The 5,648-nt window shown below is 33.5% G+C and overlaps 1 long non-coding RNA gene across 1 annotated transcript; it reads right to left on the bottom strand.

Annotated features, from left to right (window-relative positions):
* Positions 1-2,535: 2,535 nt before the first annotated feature.
* On the bottom strand, positions 2,536-3,726 carry LOC109211419. The gene is made up of 2 exons (XR_002065702.1): positions 3,659-3,726; positions 2,536-2,725 (listed from the first exon to the last, which is right to left on the bottom strand). It is a non-coding gene; the product is annotated as an uncharacterized LOC109211419 (long non-coding RNA).
* Positions 3,727-5,648: the final 1,922 nt, after the last annotated feature.

Genomic DNA, 5,648 nt, shown 5'->3' with positions numbered 1-5,648 from the left:
AATTTCTATTAGTAAAAATACTAAGATTACTACTTTCAACATCAATATTAAATTGAGTTATACCTTCAGCAAGGAGATCGTGAATAATCACTTGCAATTCCTGGACTTGGGTAATAACAGACTTGCTATCTACCATTTTGTAGTCCAAAAACTTTGCAGCAACAAACTTTTTCAACCCGGCATCTTCGGTTTTGTATTTCTTTTCAAGCGCAGTCCACAGTTCCTTTGACGTTTCCACGCCACTGTAGACGTTATACAAACCATCCTCCAGCCCGCTTAAAATATAATTCTTGCACAAAAAATCTGAATGCTTCCATGCCTCAATTACGAGAAAGCGTTCAGTTTCTGGAGTTTCATCGGACAGCACAGGAACATCTTCCTTGATGAACTTCTGGAGACTTAGAGTAGTCAGATAGAAGAACATCTTTTGCTGCCAGCGCTTGAAATCAATCCCGAAAAATTTTTCGGGTTTCTCCGCCGGTGCCAATGCTGCCGGTGTCGTTCGGCTTGTTGACGCATTGGCAGTCACCATTGGAACCGCTTGGTTCTCATTCTCATTAGTCATTTCTGTAAAAGAATGACACAAACGTTAAAATCACGTAGATTTTAATAGAGTACAAAACCACAAAGGTTTTACTCTTCCAGAAACAGTAAGTACAAATACAGAAAATAAATTATTAAATTCCTTAAGCTTGTTATTACACTATATTTGTAAAATAAATTCTGGAAATATAAATGAATATAAACAGTAATGAATATAAACAGAAATGACATAAACCAATTCGAGCCCACTGAATTCACAGTGTTTCCTTAAGGAATTTAATCCCCTCCTAGTACCCAAGGTTATGGATTATTTCCTCCCAGGATAGAACGAATTACACACTGGTGTAGTGGTACTTCAAACCCCAGTGTTTCAGCGAACACAAAGTTCGGTGGCAAATCACACTTACTTTTTGCTTTGTTTTGATGCTAAAAGTATGCAGAAGAAGGAGAGGAAACTCAGAAAATTGTAGTTAAAATTCTGAGCAGAATAGTGTTGTATTTATAGCCAAAGTTGGGTCTCTTCAGAATGGCTGTTTATGCAAAACGCCCACAAAATAAATGCCATTACATAAATGGTCATTTACTCAATAATAAAGAGGGAAAATTGAAGAGGGTAGTTACTTTTCTGTTACCAAAACAGAAAAACGGATTGGATTTAATATTAATATTTTGTTATTAAAACAAATATTTAATAATATTTCTGTTAATATTTTACTATTAACAAATAAATCCGAAGCCGAAGCCGAAGCCGAAGCCGAAGCAGAAAGCCGAGCCCAGCGAGCGACGACGACGACGGCGCGAGGCTTGCCTTCTTCTCAACTCTTTAAGAGCTAGAAGAAGAGCAATTGCTTATATACCCATAAAAAACCTCTTCCTCTTCCAATATGGGACAATGCCCATTTGCCAAGGGAGGGGGAACTTAAAATTTCACTCAAAAATTTCATTTCCCTCCATTTCCCATTCACCCTCTTTTAAGTATTTAATATATTAATTAAATACCTTAAAAAACCCAACATCAATTTCAAGTCGCATTAACAAGTTGGATCAAATTTATTTGTCCAAAATTGTTTGCCAGTCAAGAACCAACCCAAATATTCCGTGAACAATTTTTAAATGTAATTTTTGTCATTTTAATAAGAAAAAAACGTATAGTAGTTGTAATTTAACTTTTTTTATCCGATTGAGCTCAGAAGTTGATCAAATTAGCCCACGATCAAACAAGAGATGGAATGCAATAATCAGATGAAATTTTATAAAAATATATTACCTTACATTGTTTCTTCATTTGGGAGGTAAAAATTTTTTAATATCATAAATAGTAGAGCAATAACTAAATGATTGGGGTGAAAATAATCTACATAATTAAGATAAGGAAAATTTTACTAACATATAAAGTTTTAATTGATTTCAAAGTTCTAAATATTAGGAAAATCATTAATGACTATTATTAAATATTAGAAAACTTATTAAATGAATATTCATAAATAGAAGAGCAATAACTAAATGATTGTAGTTAAATGATGTCTAATAATTACCAAAAAGAAAAAGAAAGAGTATATACATATAGCGCCACTTTTTATGGCACTATATCAGCTGTGTCAGATTTTTTTTGTATAACGCCAGAAAATCTGGCGCTATACATTAACGGTGCAGTTACCGTTAATGTATAGCGCCAGGTTTTCTGGCGTTATATATAGTATGGTAACTTTTTTTTACACCTATTTGTGTAGTTTGAGTCCAAAAGAACCACATTTTGATTCCGGACTCCATAAAAGGCACGTATAGAGGTCATGTGAAATGACCTAAATGCCCTCAGGCTTTATTGAAAAGAATTGAAGCACACATGTCGAAAGTGCTGCTCTTCTAAAGTATACTATGTTGGTGCAGCCCGTGCCAGCACGGGCCCAACATTATTTAACTCCGCGTGCTATCTAATTATAAATATAATAAAAATTAATGATATAAGTATGGAATCTAGTAGACAATATGTTATGCTAAGCAATACACACTTAATTTACATATATATTGAACAAAATATACATTGTTTGCATTCACGAGAGCATCACATTAAGGGATGCTTAAAGTGCCACAACAGTTACAACATGTATGATACAACTATTTACATATGCGGTTTTTGGTCTTCTTTTTGGTCATTTTTCTATTAGTTCCTGGCCAAAAATATCTGCAAACAAATAAATGTGTTATAAATTAGAAGGTTACATATGTTTAGGGAAGAATGTGATAACGAAGATTACATGCTTGTTGTAGAAGCAGACAATTGAAATACACAAGATGGCAAAATTTCAGGTAAGCAACACAAAAAAGTACTTGTTTAATAGTCGAAGTATATATGAAACAGAAAATAATTGAAACAGAAAAGCAGTTACGATAAACTTTGTAGCTTAAACATTTAAATTTATGCCAAGAAAGATCAATTTAAATCATTGATGATTTAAGCGTGGCCATAAAAACAAAAGAAAACAGAACATCAAAACAAACCTGACATGTTGAAGAATCTAATACATTCCAAACATAGTAAATGCATTAGTAATACCTAAGAGAGTTATGTCAAACAATGTACAGAAGTAAGTTTGCCTTCTCCAATTTTACGACTCCTCTGATACATTTTTATGCAAAGTTAAAAGATTATTAATTATTGAAATTAAATAAAGGATACTTACATTGAAATAAGTAAAAACATTTCCATTAAATCTCGTGTATAAGACTCTTTACATGAGCAGAGAATTCAAATAGAAATACAAGTAAAAAGTTAAAGATCACAAAAAAGACAATATAGGAGCTGTTATTATAGTATTCCAAACAAGATGTTTAGCCATGAAGATCAATCATATGGTTGGCTACAACCTACTATTCAAGCAGGAAACTTGCTGAGAACCAGTTACCACAATCTCTCTTTGCATACAATGTGTTAGTACCAACCAAACCTCTTATTAATTACTATTATATATTCCATATTATTATAGTATAGTTTTATATCTCAATATTTTAGTAATACTTTCAGTAGCTTACTATCACAGATAGTATAGCAAAATGAATATTTAGTTAACTTGAAAAAAAGCAATTGGAATATAGATTTGTAATCAAATACGCTAACCACGTGTCTCCGCGACATTTTCCGAGTAGAGGAGCATCCAAAAAGCAGGCGCAAAAGTGAATGTAGCTGCATTCAAAAAGAATTAGCAATACTGGATGTTAGGATAATTTGTATAGTAAATTTTATCGAACAAGACAACAACACACATGTTCCAGCAATAAAATTTGCTCGACATGCATGTATGGAGTTCGGGGAGGCAATTGTGGAATCCCTTTATATTAATTTGTACCTTCTTCTTAATTTTTTTAAAACCAAAAATCACTTGAAAGAAAGAAGCAAAACAATAGACATCTGTGAAACTGAAGGTGTCAAGATGGAAGAAAACATGACACTTTTAAATGGTAGCAGCCTTCATAAATCTTTAACAAATTCAATTTGGAAAAAGCAAAAAGGCAAAGTAATTTGAGAGAGTAAAGCATACGAGAGTATGCGACTATTAGAACCTTTTCTGAGTATTTAACTCAACTAATTCTATAAGATCAATAGTTTCATTGTTGGACAACGGAAGATATAGCTCATCTATGTGCAGGCAAATTCAAACAGACACAAGTACCAGAGACGGTGTGAAAGGAACCTGCTATTTGTATTTGTTCAAGCTTACCTATGTATAATTGAGTAGTTCAACCGTTAGTTTTCTCTTTTGTTTCGTTACTTTTGTTGGTTCATTTTTTACTAGTAACTATAGTCTATATTAATTGGAGTTTTGCCATTTTGGCCTATGGTATTACATTTGAATCAGTTTTGATAATATTTGTCAATTTGTGATTTTAATAGCTGAAGTTTAATTTCTAGGTTCTTTTCGTGATAAATCCAAGGAGTAGGGCTTACTAATTAATTTGCTCCCTGCTATTTGGAACAGACCTAATTGATCAATCATCTTGAACAGAGGAGCACACAGTTATGCGGTAAGTTCATCTTTATCATCACCTTCTGTTTATTTTTTTTCTTCCAATCATTAAGCAAGCAAAGAACAAATAGAGGTCTCATATTAAACTTTGACTTTAGTCCCTGCATATGCGTGAAATTGAATTGCATAGACTTATCAAAAAATTTTAAACCCAAAAACTATTTATTTTTCTACCAGAAACATGCATTAAATTCATCAATCAGAAAGGCACCAATTTCTTCGTACTCATTCCTAAACACTTCTCCACAAAAAAAAAATGTTTAAGATGATGCTTTTATAAATGTTTCCTATTCTGATTATTATGCATTTGATGATTGTTGGTTAGTGTGTGGTTCTTTCATGTGAAAATAGGAAAAGTAAAGGGGGGAGGGATCTGAGAGCTTAAAAGAAGAGCCAAAAAGGCAGGCACTCAGCCTTCTTCTTCCCGAGGATTGAATCCTAATATTGTCTCATGGTCGCCATAGAAACTACCACATAAAGGTCATTTTGCTTTCTTTCTTCTCTTAACATCTATACACAGTAGCTAAAGACAAAGAAATAACACTAATTACTTCTAAAAATCCAGCAAATTGAGCCATTTTGCCCCATTAAAATAGCCCTTCAATAACCCAAAATCACCCCAAAAACGTCATCCATCAACAACCAAGAACCAGAATAAATTACTGACAAACTTGCCTCAAAAACTGCCCAAAAACAACCCAGAAACAGCCACGAAATCCAGCTGAAAGCAGTCGAAAACATCACCAAAATCACTCAAAAAACGGTTGAAAAACGCAGCCAAAAACCAGCTTCATCTCCAGCCCAAAATACCATGAAAACTGTCCAAAAACACCTGAAAATCCAGTCTAAAACCAACCTGTTTCGCCCTTAAACAGATCACCAACCCAGCTCAAAACAGTCCCAAAAAAAAGGCAATAAAAACGCAGCTGCCTCATTCGGAAAAAATGCAGCAGCTACTGTTGTCTTCTTCCTCTAAAAAACTATCTCAAATCATTGAGTAAAAGAGATTTCTTGAAGGAAATAGCAAAGAGCAAAAAGTTTAAGCTTTTGCACTACCCTTAGCCGCCTGTTAGAGCTAACAAA

This window comes from Nicotiana attenuata, unplaced genomic scaffold, assembly GCF_001879085.1.
Source record: "Nicotiana attenuata strain UT unplaced genomic scaffold, NIATTr2, whole genome shotgun sequence".
Taxonomy (NCBI): Eukaryota; Viridiplantae; Streptophyta; class Magnoliopsida; order Solanales; family Solanaceae; genus Nicotiana; species Nicotiana attenuata.
Note: the sequence above shows the minus strand (reverse complement) of the source record. Positions and strands in the feature narration are given on the sequence as shown.